This window comes from Nycticebus coucang, chromosome 11 (genome assembly GCF_027406575.1).
Source record: "Nycticebus coucang isolate mNycCou1 chromosome 11, mNycCou1.pri, whole genome shotgun sequence".
Taxonomy (NCBI): domain Eukaryota; kingdom Metazoa; phylum Chordata; class Mammalia; order Primates; family Lorisidae; genus Nycticebus; species Nycticebus coucang.
This window is the reverse complement of record NC_069790.1, coordinates 32,295,279-32,312,038: the sequence shown is the minus strand read 5'-3', so window position 1 is coordinate 32,312,038 and position 16,760 is coordinate 32,295,279. Positions and strand designations below refer to the sequence as shown.

General features: G+C 42.4%; 1 protein-coding gene across 6 annotated transcripts in view; it reads left to right on the top strand.

Moving 5' to 3' along the window:
• Positions 1-16,760, top strand: part of SNX10 (sorting nexin 10) — a 105,635-nt gene that overhangs the window by 39,714 nt on the left and 49,161 nt on the right. The window contains exon 1 of one of the 6 annotated variants that reach the window (XM_053609624.1): positions 8,492-8,510. The exons of the other annotated variants lie outside the window; for them this stretch is intronic. The gene's annotated coding sequence lies outside the window, so the exon portion shown is untranslated. Of the gene's footprint in view, positions 1-8,491; positions 8,511-16,760 lie in introns of those variants that run through there. 6 annotated transcript variants of the gene reach the window in all.

The window sequence follows — 16,760 nt, the reverse complement described above, 5'->3', positions numbered from 1 at the left end:
TGTTTGCTGCCTTAAATCCATCCGGGAACACAGTCAAATCCATTTAGAAGCAAGGTGAGATTAAATTATAAACAAATAGTATATTTAGAGATGGAAGTAGGCAATACGGGTAGAGTCGGAAAGACATGTCGGTGAGACCTAAGGCCAGTCGAGCTCTTGGCCACCAGCTTGCATTGTGCTGGGCTTAGTTTGCTTTGAAACAATCTGGATTTGCCCTGCACTTCTTGCTTAGTTTTTTTTTTTTTTCCTTGCAGATCCTGCTTCAAAAAGTAAGTGTGGATTTTTTTTTTTTTTAAAGGGTATAGAATTTATTTATTTATTTTTGCAGTTTTTTGGCTGGGGCTAGGTTTGAACCCGCCACCTCTGGCATATGGGGCTGGTGCTCTACCCTTTTGAACCACAGGCACCACCCAGTAAGTGTGAATTTTGACTGATAAAGCTAACAAAAAATACAATCTGATGTGCTAGTGAAGGCAGGGAGAAATGTCAAAAGCCACTAGAGAGAGGAAGTCAAGTGGTTACTTCCCCAGGCCAGGTTTCCTTTCCTAGTCATTGGTTTTTCTGATTCAGCAAAAGAGGAATAAGGAAAGATGACTGTGGGGGGGTCTTGTTTATTTTATATACCATATTTTGCTGTGTATAATGTGCACATTTTTGCCCAAATTTTTGAGGGAAAATAAGGATGTGCATCATACAGGGGTAGTACTAATTCCATATCTATAAAAACATCTTTAATTCGTTTATGTTTGCTTATGTGTTAAAGTGTAACTCTAGAAAGGAATACGATAGCCATATGCAATATAGTACCATGAAATACAGTTGTCGGTTTTATTGAACTCGTGATGAACTTGCAACAAAAGCGTTTTTGGCCAAGTTAGTAATGTATTTCTCTTCATACACTTTAGTGGGGAGTTAGCAATCTCATTGATATTTTTACAGAATTCCTTTGTCATACAAAAAATAAGTACCTAAATAAAAACAAATAAAAATTTGGGCAGCACCTGTGGCTCAAAGGAGTAGGGCGCTGGCCCCATATGCCGGAGATGGCAGGTTCAAACATAGCCCCGGCCAGAAACTGGGAAAAAAAAAAAAAAACAAATAAAAATTTGAAGTACAAAATTACGAAGAAAGATATTTTTCCTAAAAGTTTGGGCTAAAGACACGGGTACACAATAAAGGAATGCATTATACACGGCAAGTATGGGATTTATTCATATATTATTAGTATTTATTTATTTATTTTTGAGATAGAGTCTCACTATGTTGCCCTCAGTACAGTGCTGTGGCGCCACAGCTCACAGCAACCTCCAACTCTTGGGCTTAAGCGATTCTCTTGCCTTAGCCTCCTGAGTATCTGGGACTACAGGCACCTGCCACAATGACTGGCTATTTTTCTTTTTCTTTGCAGTTGTCGTTGTTTAGCTGGTCTAGGCTGGGTTTGAACCTGCCAGCCTCAGTGTATGTGGCTGGCACCCTACCCACTAAGCAATGGCGCCCCCCCTGTATTTATGTATTTTTTGTGTTTTTTTTTTTTTTTTTTTTTTTGAGACAGAGTCTCACTATATTACCCTGGATAGAGTGCTGTGGCTTCACAGCTCACAGCAACCTCAAACTCTTGGGCTTAAGTGATTCTCTTGCCTCAGCCTCCCAAGTAGCTGGGACTACAGGTGCCTGCCACAATGCCTGGCTATTTTTATGGTTGCAGCTGTCGTTTTTTAGCAGGACCAGGCCAGGCTCCAACCTACCACCCTCGGTGTATGTGAGCTACAAGCGCTGAACCTATTTTTTATGTTTTTTTTTTTTTTTTTGTAGAGACAGAGTCTCACTTTATGGCCCTCGGTAGAGTGCCGTGGCCTCACACAGCTCACAGCAACCTCCAACTCCTGGGCTTAAGCAATTCTCTTGCCTCAGCCTCCCGAGTAGCTGGGACTACAGGCGCCCGCCACAACGCCCGGCTATTTTTTGGTTGTAGTTTGGCCGGGGCTGGGTTTGAACCCACCACCCTCAGTATATGGGGCCGGCGCCTTACTGACTGAGCCACAGGCGCCGCCCTATTTTTTATGTTTTTAAATCACAAGTAAAATACATTTTTAAAAAAGTTATTAATCCAGGGATGTACAAAGTAAAAATGTCAAAAGGACATTTGCACTAGAATTTTATCATAGCTGAATTCACAATTGCCATGACACGAAGGCAACCCAAGTGCCCATCAGCCCACGAATAGATTAACAAATTGTGGTGTGTGTACACCATGGAGTACTGTTCAGCCCTAAGAGAAGGTGGAGACTTCACATATTTTATAACCTGGATGGAGTTGATACACATTGTTTTTTCTTTTTTATAATTTAGGTTTTTTTTTTTTTATTAAATCACGGCTGTGTACATTAATGCAATCATGGGGTACACTGTGCTGGTTTTATATATAATTTGAAATATTTTCATCAAATTGGTTAACATAGCCTTCACAGCATGATACACATTCATATTAGTAAAATATAAGAATGGAAGAACAAGTATCCAATGTACTCAATACTAATATGAAGGCAATATATAAGCAACTACATGCCCAAATGAAAGAAAAACACAAGTTTAGTCTAGCGAGGGGGAGGGGTCAGGAGGGTGACTGGTGGGTTCTCACCTAATGTGCACAGTGTAAGGGTGTTCAGCAGATCCTCTGGGTGAAGGGCTCAACTACAACATGAACTTCACCTTAGAAATGAAAACAATGTAACCTACATATTTCTACCCTCTTATTAATCTGAAATTAAAAAAAAATACCCCTCTTCCTCAATTCTGTTCACTTTGGCATATGTCCTTCTGGAATCTTTTTCTATGAATATTGAGTATCCAATGTACTCAATAAACATATATATGTGTATATATATACACACACACTTAAACAATGGACTCACACTGCATATGGTTCATTGATTTGCTGTTTCCACTTTGCACATCATGGACATCTCCCCATCTCAGCACTTGCAGATTTTTCTCCATCTTTTGAACTATTAGGCATTCCTTGAATGCATCCTAGTTTGTTTATTTTCTTACTAACAGGGCTTTGGGTTGCTTCAGCCTTTCCAGTTACAAATGTGATTCAGTGAGCAGCCTTACACACGTGGCTTTGCCTTAGGCTGCTAGTCTTTCTAAAGGATACTGTCCTAGAAGTTGGGATGCTAAGCGGAAGGGTGTGCAAGCTCTTCTTCAGAGGCAGGAAGCTCACGTTTGGATAAGGGTGGAAGCATGAACATTGGACCATCTCAGAGGGAATCATGTCTGTGTGCCCATTTTCCATTTATATAAATGGCAGGCAGAGCAGTGTGGAGCTCAGAGCACTGTGCCCAGGCAGAGTGACTGTGAGGGTTTGATGTTTCCCATCTCTCTCTTCCATTTTAAACTTACAAACCTAAATCTTGCTTCAATCCAGACAATCAGAGAACTTGAATATAAGTCTGCTCTTGGTTTTCTTTCCCCCTTCCCAAGTACATTTGTTTTCCTTCTTGGTATTTTGTTAATCTTTGGACTTTGAATTGCTGACAAGATCACAAGATTGGCTTTCTTTGAAGCCTCCCACTGGCTTTGTTGAATTTGGGTCAGTTTTGTGACTCCTCACTGGGTCCTTTCCTGGCCAAGCTACCATGGCCACATGTTCCTTTCCAGGTGTATTGCAGACCCTTGATGCAATGATTTAGAATTGACAGCGTCCCGAGGTTTAGCTGAGGCTGGAGATGAATCACATATCCAGCAGGAGGGAGCCACATTGACCACTTGACTTCACTGTCCTCTCCTAAAGGACTGAACACATCATTAAGTATTTTCAGTTGTATTTTACCAAATGGTTTTAATATTGGGCTCTGACTTGCTATGACAGGGGTAGGGATTACTCTCGGGAGATGCATTGCTTAGTCAATCTGCCTTGCCTTCATCCACCATGTCCCCATAACCCTTCTCCCTTGCCATGGCAGACATCATTGATGATCTCTTTTCCAGTGGGCCAGACAAGCCCTTAGGATCTTTCTTAAACTCCAGGCAGGCAGCCAGTCCTACCAGATTTGAGTTGATACGTCTAGGGCCTAGGAAAACCCTTTCAGGGTCCACAGTTGAGACAGGTGTGGGAAATGCTGAGATGAATAGTATCCAGATTTGGGGAAATCTTGGATTACTAAAATTTTAAAAAGAAGGTTGAGAGTCTTGTGCAAGATTGGTAACTTTTTGTTTTTCATGTAAAAGGCATAAAAACCTTTCCAGCCTGTCAAATGCACTACCTTGTTGTTTCATAAAAGAAAGAATATTTTGGCATTCCCCCAAATAGTAAAGACATAATCTCAGAATAAAGGGTAGTCCTTTATTTATTTATTTATTTATTTATTTATTTTGAGACAGGGTCTCAAGCTGTCACCCTGGGTTGAGTGCTGTGGCATCATAGCTCACAGGAACCTCCAACTCTTGGGCTCAAGAGATCCTGTTGCCTCAGTTTTTCTATTTTTAGTAGAGATGGGTTTTTGCTTTGGTTCAGGCTGGTCTCGAGCTTGTGAGCTCAAGCAATCCACCCATCTCTGCCTCCCAGAGTGCTAGGATTATAGGCGTGAGCCACCACACCTGGCAGGGAGTCCTTTAAATTGAGAGATTTTGGCTGTATAAAAAATTTGAAGGCGGGCAGTGCCTGTGGCTCAGTCGGTGGGGCGCCGGCCCCATATACCAAGGGTAACGGGTTCAAACCCGGCTCTGGCCAAACTGCAACCAAAAAATAGCCGGGCGTTGTGGCGGGCGCCTGTAGTCCCAGCTACTTGGGAGGCTGAGGCAAGAGAATCGCTGAAGCCCAGGAGTTGGAGGTTGCTGTGAGCTGTGTGAGGCCGCGGCACTCTACCGAGGGCCATAAAGTGACACTCTGTCTCTACAAAAAAAAAAAAAAAAAAATTTGAAGGCGCAGCGCCTATAGCCCAGTGGTTAGGGCACCAGCCCCTAGACTGGGGCTGGTGGGTTCGAAAACTGGCCCAGGCCTGCTAAACAACAATAACAACAACAAAAAAAATAGCTGGGCGTTGTGGTGGATGGCTGTAGTCCCAGGTACTTGGGAGGCTGAGGTAAGACAATCGCTTAAGCCCAAGAGTTTGAGGTTGCTGTGAGCTGTGATGTCATGGCACTCTACTGAGGGCGACATAGTGAGACTCTATTTCAAAAAAAATTGAAGCATTGTTTTTCTTATTCTTATTTTGCTGTAGACCATTAAAAATTTGGTCATAGACCCAAGTACCATTTAGGAACCTCTGTTCTAAACCTCAGACTGCTGGAGGGTTTTTCTTTATGTTTTGGGGGTCTTATGAAGTGAAATTTAATTCCCTGAATCCAGGTGATATTACTTACTGGTGTTGATGGTGGGAACTCAGATGAACATTTTGTATTATTTTGTCCACTAAATAGTGCTAATTGGTCATTTTGCAGAATAAACCAAAAAGGTTTTATAATACTTTGAGGATGAAATAAGGATCTGTTCTCATAGTGACTGTCTTGTCCAGTGTTGGCTTGTCCAGTGTTGGCTCATCCATTCTGCAATTATTTGTTGTTCCAAGAGGACAGGGCAGAGTTTCTGCCCTCTTGGAGCTCATAGTGTGGAAAAATATATAAAAACAAATAAATAATATAGATTCAGGTTGTGTTAAGTGGTATCAATAAAATAAAACAGTGTGACTGGAAAGAGAACAACTTAGAGGAGAAAACTTTGGTTAAGGAATTACAGCAAAGATAACTTTGGAGAAATACATGAGCTGAGGAAACAGCCAGAAAAACATCTAGAAGATAATCTTTCCAAGAAGAGGAAATAGATGCAGAGGCCTTGGATGAGAATGAACTTGGCATGTGTGAGGGACAGAGGGAAAGTTGATAACTGATTATGTAGAAACAGGGAATGATATTTTTGTTGTAATGAGAATTAAAGAAAGTAAAATGTGGGCTTATGAAAACACAATTTTTTTTTTTTGCAATTTTTGGCCAGGGCTGGGTTTGAACCCACCACCTTTGGTATATGGGGCTGGCACCCTACTCCTTTGAGCCACAGGTGCCACTTTTTTTTTTTTTTTGAGACAGAGTCTCACTCTGTTGCCCTTGGTGGAGTGCTGTGGCATCACAGCTCATAGCAACGTCAAACTCTTGGGCTTAAGTGATTCTCTTGCCTCAGCCTCCCAAGTAGCTGGGACTACAGGTGCCCGTTACAACGCCTGGCAATTTTTTGGTTGTAGTTGTCACTGTTGTTTGGCAGGCCTGGGCTGGATTCGAACCTGCCAGCTCTGGTGTATGTGGCTGAGGATGGACTGTTACTGAGCTGAGAGGCTTTGAAGCTGTGATATTTCTCCTCCTCCCATTCTCTGAAGGAAGGAACTAGGATAACACTTGCAGAGATTCCATGAGGACCTTTTCCTATAACTAATAAGGTTAGGATCCTAGTAGGTTCAAAATAATCTAAGGGCTTGTTTAGATTACTGGGCAGGCCTATTCTCTTCGGCCTTTCCCAGAGCAATATTAAAGTTGCAGGTTAGTTTTGGGGTCAACCTTTCAATCTTTTTTGTACTAAAGCTTGCTGAATATAAATTTATATTGAAAGGACTAGTCTGTGGCTTCATAGTAGTAGGGGATACAAATAACAATTTAATTGGTTCACATTTGAAGTACTATGAAACCAACTTAGAGATTTAAGAAAATATGTTATATCTTTTAAAAGTAAAATTCTATTAAAAATAAATGACAAGGTTTTTAGGCAGACAAAGCTGGGGAAAAAAAAAAAAGAAAGAAAGAAAAATATGCCCAGGGGTCAGGGCGTTGACATTTGTCTCTGTGGACTGTGGGGAGATTGTTGCAGTTTTGCTGATGGTAACACCTTGAAAAAAATCAGTGACTCCTTTGCTTTTTAGGTGTTCTACTTTAAAAGAAGTAAATACCTTGGTTAAGAAAAGAGAGTGAGGGCGGCACCTGTGGCTCAGTGAGTAGGGCGCCAGCCCCATATACCGAGGGTGGTGGGTTCAAACCCAGCCCCGGCCAAACTGCAACCAAAAAATAGCCGGGCGTTGTGGCGGGCGCCTGTAGTCCCAGCTGCTCGGGAGGCTGAGGCAAGAGAATCGCTTAAGCCCAAGAGCTGGAGGTTGCTGTGAGCCATGTGGTGCCACGGCACTCTACCGAGGGCAGTAAAGTGAGACTCTGTCTCTACAAAAAAAAAAAAAAGAAAAGAGAGTGAACCCTTTCCTCTGTCAATTGCTTTGTGAAAGCTGGAGGCACTTTAAATATCAAATAAGACAGGCATATGGGCCCAAGAGTGGTGGCTCACGCCTGTAAGACCAGCACTCTGGCAGGCCAAGGTGGGAGGACATCTTGAGGGCAGAAGTTTAAGACCAACATGGGCAACCTAGCAAAACCCCATTTCTACAAAAAATAATAATATAACAAAGTTAGCTGGGGCCAGGCCCAGTGGCTCATGCTTGTAATCCCAGCACTCTTGGAGGCTGAGGCAGGTGGATTGCCTGAGCTCAGGTGCTGGAGACAAGTCTGAGCAAGAGTGAGACCCTGTCTCTACTAAAAATAGAAAAAACTGAGGCAAGAGGATCACTTGAGCCCAAGAGTTAGAGGTTGCTGTGAGCTATGGCACCATGGTACTCAACCCAGGGCAACATCTTGACATTCTGTCTCGGAAAAAAAGGGCAACAGAGGAGATAGTAGAGTTGGGGAGGCTGTGAAATGGCAGGGAAAAGTTATCATGTGGCAACCAGTCTGGTTTGGATACATTAAGTTCCAGTTATCTGGAGAAGGACCAGATGGAGATATTCACTAATCTAGCCTCAAAGACTGGATGCCTTTGGGGAACTACCCTGATCAAAGTTGAAGGTGACAGGCTGGGTGTGGTGGCTCCCAGCTGTAATCCTAGCACCCTGGGAAGCTGAGGCAGGAGGATCACTTGAACCCACGAGTTTGAGGTTGCTGTGAGCTAGGCTGAGGCTATAGCGCTCCAGCCCAGAGTGAGACTATCTCAAAAAAAGCGGAAGGTGACAATGAGTCTGTGGCTTCTGCTGAGAACCACAGTTGGCACCTCACCACTGAAACTGCACATGTTCCCCACCAAGGACATGCTGCTGTCTATGTACTTGAAGGCCTGCTGGTGGGGAGGCAGTGCAGAAGTGAGGGGGGTGCCTTCTGCCCTGCAGTGGCCTCACTGCATCAGCAGCTGCCTCAGTGTCTGTTTCCTTCCTGGCAACATATCTCACAGAATCCTTCTGGAGTAGATGCTATGGTCCCTTTCTCCTGGCCACTGCCCATCATCATTGTTCTTCCTTCCTCTAGATGAGCACAGATGAGGAAACACACTAACACCCACTTCCCCTCATACACACCCTTCCTGCTGCTCCTCTGTCTGAGCCACATCTCCCCTGGTCCACTCTGTTAGTAGCCTCCAAACAGCTCTTCCTGCTTCTGCCCTGGCTCCCTACAGTCTATTCCACATCTAACAGTCAGAGAAATTCTCTTAAAATGTAAGTTGGACTGGGTATAGTAGTTCATGCCTATAATCCTAGCATGTTGGGAGGCTGAGGCGGGCGGATTGCTAGGGCTCATAGTTCTGAGACCAGCCTGAGCTTAGAGTGAGACCTTATCTCTACTAAAAATAGAAAAATCTGGGTGGCATTTGTGGCTCAGTGGGTAGGGCACCAGCCCCATATACCAAGGTGGTAGGTCTGAACTCAGCCCAGGCCAAACTGCAAACAAACAAACAAACAAAAAATAGCCGGGTGTTGTGGCAGGTACTTGTAGTCCCAGCTACTCAGGAAGCTGAGGCGAGAGAATCACCTAAGCCCGGAAGCCCAGGAGTTGGGGGTTGCTGTGAGCTGTGTGACGCCAGGGCCCTCTACCAAGGGCGATAAAGTGAGACAAGTGAGACATTGTCTCTACAAAAAAAAGAAAAATCTAGCTGGGCATGGTGGTAGGTGCCTGTAGTCCCAGCTACTGAGGAGGCTAAGGCAAGAGGATGTCTTGAGCCCAAGAATTTGAGGTTACTATGAGCTATATTCTACTCTTTTTTTCTACAAAACAAACAAACAAACATAAAGAAAACTTAAGTCAGGTTAGGTGAAGCACCTGCTGAAAATACTCCAGTGGTTTCCAGATTCCTCACTGTGGTCCATAGGACCAGTGTAACCAGGCCATGCTCCCTCTCTGAGCTTCTGGCTGCTCTCTCTTCCCGCAGTGTTCTTTCCCCAGACTGCCTTGTCACTGGCTCCCTCTTTCCTTTTAGGCTTCAGCTCAGTGTCACCTCCTCTGAGAAGCCCTCTCTGACCACCCAGATGTGAAGTAGTCTTCAACAAGTGCCTACCATCACTGTTAGTCACATCACCCTATTTTGTTCTCATTAAGCTTATTTATTATCTTGTTCATTTATTTGTTTACATGTGCTTGGTCTGTTCTCACTATTATGTAAGTGAAGTCAGGGCCCTGATCGTCTCTGATGTCTACAGCTGTGTCTGGTACTAAGAGGTACTCCTAAGTACTGGTTGAATGAGTTAGCCAGGGCTGTCCATCTAAACTGGGATGAGGGAAGTCTAAGCTTTTGCGGTGGGGAAGGAGGAAGGGCCTAGACGCTAGGAATCTAGAGAAAGTTATCGGAGTTGGAATTTTTTTTTTTAATTTTTTAAATTTAAATTTAAATTTATTTATTTATTTATTTTTGAGACAAAACTTCGAGCTGTCGCCCTGGGTAGAGTGCCATTGCATTACAGCTCACAGCAACCTCCAACTCCTGGGCTCAAGCGAGTCTCCTGCCTCTGCCTCCCAAGTAGCTGGGACTACAGGCGCCTGCCACAATGCCCCGCTATTTTTGGTTGCAGCCATCATTGTTGTTTGGCGGGCCTGGGCTGGATTCGAACCCGCCAGTTCAAGTGTATGTGGCTGGTGCCTTAGCCGCTTGAGCCACAGGTGCCTGGAGTTGGAATTGTTAAGGGCTGGGATAATTGAGGACCAAAGTTTTGGGAGAGATAGGGGACAAGATCCAGAAGATAGGAGACTGTTGCTTTTCTTAGAGACTGAAGGGAAGTGGGTGAGTATATGGGTAGATGTCAAGGAAACAGAGAACCAAGATGGAGAATGTAAACATGGTTTCTTACTCTTGAAGAGGTAAGAGGTATGGTTGTCAGCTGACTGAGGAAAAGTAGAGGGGTGGGAAGCAGGAGGCTGGAGGTGAGAGGTAAGTCCTAGAGCTACTGGGATGAATGGAAGGATTCCTGAACCCTGGAGATCCCCACTAAGGTTGGCACCTGGAACCTGGTCATGGAGCTGGTCACAGGAATGGTGGGATTTTTCTTCCATGGTAGATGGCACAAGAGAAAAGGTTAGGCTGATCCATGTGTGGGCATTGCCAGTGGGATAGGAAACTCTGTGATGAAAGAGGGGATTGATAGAAGGTGGGTAGATCAAAGTTCTGGTGATTTTACTCAAGTGAAAGAGAAGATTAGGTGAGAATGAGGAAGTAAGATAAGGTATGGTTGGGCTCCAATAGTCAGAGGGGACTTCTAGCTTCACATTTCAGAGAACAATAGTTCCTGGCCAGGGGTGTGGCCACAAGGGTGTTGGGGAACAACAAGCTAGGTAATGAGAGTATCCTGCCTCAGCCTTCTACAACTCTAGGATTATATGTTTGAGCTACTGCATCTTGCCAAGTTTTTTTGTTTTTTAATTTATTTTTATTTTTTATTTTTGAGACATTGTCTCAAGCTGCTGCCCTGGGCAGAGTGCTGTGGTGTCAGTGGCTCACAACAACCTCCAACTCTTAGGCTCAAGCGATCCTCTTGTCTCAGGTTTTTCTATTTTTAGTAGACAGATTCTCGCTTTTGCTTAGGCTGGTCTTGAACTTGTGAGCTCAAGCTATCCACCCGCCTTAGCCTCTCAGAGTGCCAGGATTACAGGCATGAATCACCACACCTGGCCATCAAGTTTTTGATTCTAACCAGAATAGTGGAAGTAAATTTGTTTCTCTTCTTCCTCCTCCTTCATTATTATTATTAAGTTTTTATGAGATAGAATCACACTGTGTTGCCCATGCTAGAGTGCTATAGCCATAGCCTAGCTAACAGCAACCTCAAACTCCTGGGTTCAAGCAGTCCTCCTACCTCAGCCTCCCAAGTACTGGGACAACAGGCATCTTCTACCCAGCTATTTTTTTCTGTTTTTCGTAGAGATGGGTTCTTACTCTTGCTCAGGCTGGTCTTGAACTCCTAAGCTCAAGGGATCCTCCCATCTCAGCCTCCCAGAGTGCTAGGATTACAGGCGTGATCCACGGGGCTCAGCCTGAATTCATATTTTATTATGGTTTTGATTTCCATCTCTTTGATGACTAATGATGCCAAGCTTCTTTTCATGTGCTTATTGGCCATTTATGTATCTTTCTTGGAGAAATGTCTTTTCAGGATCTTTTGCCCAGTTTTGATTGGGTTATTTGTCTTTTTATTATTGAGTTATAAGAGTTCTTTATATATTCTAGATATAAGTTTTTAGGAATATGATTGCAGATATTTTCATATTCTGTGAATTATCTTCATATTCTTTTCTTTGTCACCCTGGGTAGAGTGCTGTGGCATCATAGCTAACAGCAACCTCAAACTCTTGGGCTCAAGCAATCCTCTTGCCTCACCTTCCTGAGTAGCTAGGACTAGAGGTGCCTGCCATGATGCAGGGCTATTTTTTAGAGATGGGATCTCGTTCTTGGTCAGGCTGGTCTCAAATTCATGAGCTCACGCAAACCACCCGCCTCGACCTCCCAGAGTGCTGGGATTATAGGCATGAGCCACCTGCTTCCAGCCATATCTTCACATTCTTAATGGTGGCCTTTGAAGCACAAAGGTTTTTATTTCATAAAGTCTAATTTATCAGTGTTTTCTTTTGTTGCACATGGTTTTGTTGCCAAATCTAAGAATCCTTTGCTGAATACAGTGCCATGGCGATTTACTGTTATGTTTTCTTCTAAGATATTTATAGAATTTTTTTCTCTTATGTTTAAGTCTCTGATCCATTTTCAGTGATTTTTTTGTATATGATATAAAGTAGGAATCCAACTTCATTCTTTTTTTATGTGGCCATCCATTTGTCTTAGTCCTATTCATTGAAAAGACCATTCTTTCTCCATTGAATGGTTTTGGCATCCTTGTTGACAATCAGTTGATAATTAGTTGTTATGAGTTTATTTCTGGATTGTCAGTTCTATTCTATTGATCTATTTCCTTATCCTTGTGCCAATATTATTACACTGCTTTGAGTATTGCTTCTTTGTAGTAAGTTTTAAAATTGGGATGTGAGCGTTGTCCTACTTTGTTCTTCCTTTTCAGGATTGTTTTGGCTATTTTGGTTCTCTTTTTTTTTTCCTTTTTTTTATTTTTATTAAATCATAGCTGTGTACATTAATATGCAGTTCCTATGAATTTTAAAATTGGCTTGTCAATTAGTACAAAGAAGCCATCTGGGATTCTGATAGCAATCTCATTGATTCTGTAGGTTAGTTTGGGTAATATTGCCATTTTAACAATGTTAAGTCTTCCAATCCATGAACGTGGGATGTTTTCCCACTTATTTTGATTCTTTTAATTTCTTTCAACAGTGTTTTGTAGTAGTTTTCCGAGTACAAATTTTGTACATTTTTTTTTCTTTTTTGAGGCAGAGTCTCATTGTGTCACCATGGGTAGAGTGCCATGGTGTCATAGCTTACAGCATCAAACTCTTGGGCTCAAATAATCCTCTTGCTTCAGCCTCCCGAGTAGCTGGGACTACATGCGCCTGCCACAATGCCCAGATATTTTTAGTTGCAGTTTGGCCAGGGCCGGGTTTGAACCCCCTACCCTTGGTGTATGGGGCTGGCAACCTACTCACTGAGCCACAGGTGCCGCCCTCTCTTTTTTCTTTCATGATAAATGGTGGAAAAACTTAAATGTAGTTTTATTTGTATTTCTGACTTTAATTGAATTTTGGAGTTCCGTTTATTTTCCAGTTCTAAGCTGGGACTGAGGGAGACAATTTGGGTCTGGTCTGGAACAACTCTGACCAAAGTCTGACCGTGCTACAGACTTTACCTGAAAGTGCATGGCTGCCTGGCTGCAGCGCAGCTTTCATGATTTGCTACAGCTCAATTTTTTTTTTTTTAATACAGTCTCACTATGTCGCCCTTGGTAGAATGCCATGGCATTACAGCTCATAGCAACCTCAAACTCTTGGGATTAAGCCATTCTCTTACCTCAGCCTCCCAAGTGGCTGGGGCTACAGGCACCTGCCACAACACCTGGCTATTTTTTCTTTGCTGTTGTTGTAGTTGTCATGGTTGTTCAGCAGGCCTGGGCTGGATTCAAACCCGCCATCCCCAGTGTGTGTGACTGGTGCCCTAACCACTGAGCTACAGGTGCTGAGCCTTTTTTTTCATTTTTGATTGTATGACCACTCTATGAACAAATTTTAATGGCCCCTATGTATTTTTCTTTTTTTTTTCTTTTTTTTTTTTTTTATTAAATCATAACTGTATACAATGATATGATTATGGGGCATCATACACTCACTTCATAAGCCATTTGACACATTTTTATCACAGTGGTTAACATAGCCTTTCCGGCGTTATCTCAGTTACTGTGCCAAAACATTTACATTCTACATTTACCAAGTTTCGCAAATACCCCTGTAATATGCACCACAGGTGTGATCCCTCCGATTCCCCTCCCTCTACCCACCTCCCCCCCTTTCCCACTTCCCCCTATTGTTAAGTTGTAGCTGGGTTATAGCTTTCATGTGAGAGTCCCAAATTAGTTTCATAGTAGGGCTGTGTACATTGGGTATTTTTTCTTCCATTCTTGGGATACTTTACTAAGAAGAATATGTTCCAGCTCCATCCATGTAAACATGAAAGAGGTAAAGTCTCCATCTTTCTTTAAGGCTGCATAGTATTCCATGGTATACATATACCACAATTTATTAATCCATTCGTGGATCGATGGGCACTTGGGCTTTTTCCATGACTTAGCTATTATGAATTGGGCTGCAATAAACATTCTGGTACAAATATCTTTGTTATGTTGTGATTGTTGGTCTTCTGGGTATATGCCCAGCAGAGGGATTACAGGATTGAATGGCAGATCTATTTTTAGATCTCTGAGTGTTCTCCATATATCTTTCCAAAAGGAATGTATTAATTTGCATTCCCACCAGCAGTGCAGAAGTGTTCCCTTTTCTCCGCATCCACGCCAACATCTCTGGTCTTGAGATTTTGTGATATAGGCTAGTCTCATTGGAGTTAGATGATATCTCAGAGTAGTTTTGATTTGCATTTCTCTGATGATTAAAGATGATGAGCATTTTTTCATTATGTCTGAAGGCCGTGCGCCTGTCTTCTTCAGAGAAGTTTCTCTTCAAATCCCTTGCCCAGCCTGCGATGGGATCCCTTGTTTTTTTCTTGCTGATGTGTTTGAGTTCTCTGTGGATTCTGGTTATTAAACCTTTGTCAGAGATATACCCTGCAAATATCTTCTCCCATTCTGAGGGCTGTCTGCTTGCTCTGCTTACTGTGTTCTTAGCTGTGCAGAAGCTTTTTAGTTTGATCAAGTCCCAGTAATGTATTTTTGAAGCTGCTTCAATTGCCCGGGGGGTTCTCCTCATGAAATACTCACCCAGACCAATTTCTTCAAGGGTTTTCCCTGCATTCTCTTCTAGTATTTTTATAGTTTCATGTCTTAAGTTTAAATCTTTAATCCAATGAGAGTCTATCTTAGTTAATGGTGAAAGGTGTGGGTCCAATTTCAGTCTTCTGCAGGTTGCCAGCCAGTTCACCCAGCACCATTTGTTAAATAGGGAATCTTTTCCCCACTGAATGTTTTTAATTGGCTTGTCAAAAATCAAATAGCGGTAAGTAGCTGGATTCATCTCTTGGTTCTCTATTCTGTTCCAGATATCTACTTCTCTGTTTTTGTGCCAATACCATGCTGTTTTGATCACTATCGATTTGTAGTAAAGTCTGAGGTCTGGTAGTGTGATTCCTCCTGTTTTGTTTTTATTTCTGAGTAATGTCTTGGCTATTCGAGGTTTTTTCTGATTCCATATAAAACGAAGTAATGTTTTTTCAAGATCTTTAAAATATGACAGTGGAGCTTTAATAGGGAGTGCGTTGAAATTATATATTGCTTTGGGTAGTATGGACATTTTGATAATGTTGATTCTTCCTAGCCATGAGCATGGTATGTTTTTCCATTTGTTAACATTTTCAGCTATTTCTTTTCTTAGAGTTTCATAGTTCTCTTTATAGAGATCTTTCACGTCTTTTGTTAGGTAAATTCCCAAATATTTCATCTTCTTTGGCACTACTGTGAATGGGATAGAGTCCTTAACTGCTTTTTCAATTTGACTGTTGTTGGTGTATATAAAGGCTACCGATTTCCCTATGTATTTTTAAAACAATTTTCTCTGTTAAGTCTTTGACCTTTTGAGTTCTGAGAAATAGTAGATTTTCTTCAAGACAAAGGTACTGAGATTCTGAAGGCCCCTGGGCAGGCTTCCTGAAAGATTCATCAACCCTCATAATCTCCCCCAACGCATGTGGCCCCTGTTTACAGATCTCTGGATTTGAGGCAGTTTCTCCCATTTTCCCCACAAGACCTTAAGACATCTGTTGTCTGTTGTATTAAAAATTCCTTTATTCCTTGGCCATCCTCATTGTCTCAATAATTGGGTCTTTGTGTGAGGAGCAACTGGGCCTAGACGAAACCCCCCTAATGGTTTTGATAACAGTGAATTCTTTTAATTTCACAAATTGGGGTCTTCCTCAAGGACACTTTTCAGGGGAACTCAGGAGATGCTGGACACTGAAGCTACTGGTAAAGGAAGATCTTTGGACACTGGGATGGCTCCAGGCAGCTATCTGAACTTCAGCAACTTAAAGTGACTCCTATAATTCAGCCTTTTTTGGTCTTTTTTGTTTGTCTGTTTGTTTCGGTGACAGACTCTCACCCTGTTACCTTGGGTGAAGTGAAGTGGCAAGTGGCATCACTGTATTTCACTACAGTCTCACTTGGGCTCAAGCAATTATCCTTCCTCAGCCTCCTGAGTAGTTAGGACTACAGGCATACACCGTTATGTCTAGCTAATTTTTCTATTTTTAGTGGAGATGGGATCTTGCTCTTGCTAACCTGGTATTTGTTCTTCACTATCTTTTGTCTGCATTATGTATACCCTCTTGTCTCTTAGAACTCCAGTTCTGACGTTATTCTCTCTCCAATTTCTCTTTCACCACTTTCTATCCTCAATTCCCAAAGAACTGCAGTATCTTATAGTGTTTCTTATATGGGGTGTGACAGTGGGAATTTGTAGTGTGGATGAGAAAGAAGTCTTGGTACAAAGATTAGTATAGAAAGAAATGAAAAGTTTATTTTACTTTCCAAGGTGAGAAGGGCCTGTCACACAAAAGAAAAGAAGGGAGGGCCTTGAGGATAAGGCATTTGGGGCTTTTATGGGTATAAAGGGAAGGGAAAAAAGTGATTGCTGTCAGCTGATAACAAAAGTGGCTGTGACATAACTGTGTCTGTTTTTCCATTTTTTTCCTACTTTGTGAGGCTGGCTTATTAGGGTCCTTAGGATGTGATCTGGCAGGAACTGGGGAGGATTATACTTCTATATTTTCAGTTCTTTTCAAGTGCTGTGAAAACAAATTCTAAGGATCATTAATTTTTAAAATGACCCAGTTAAGCCACAAGTGGTTAATCAAACAAAGGAGC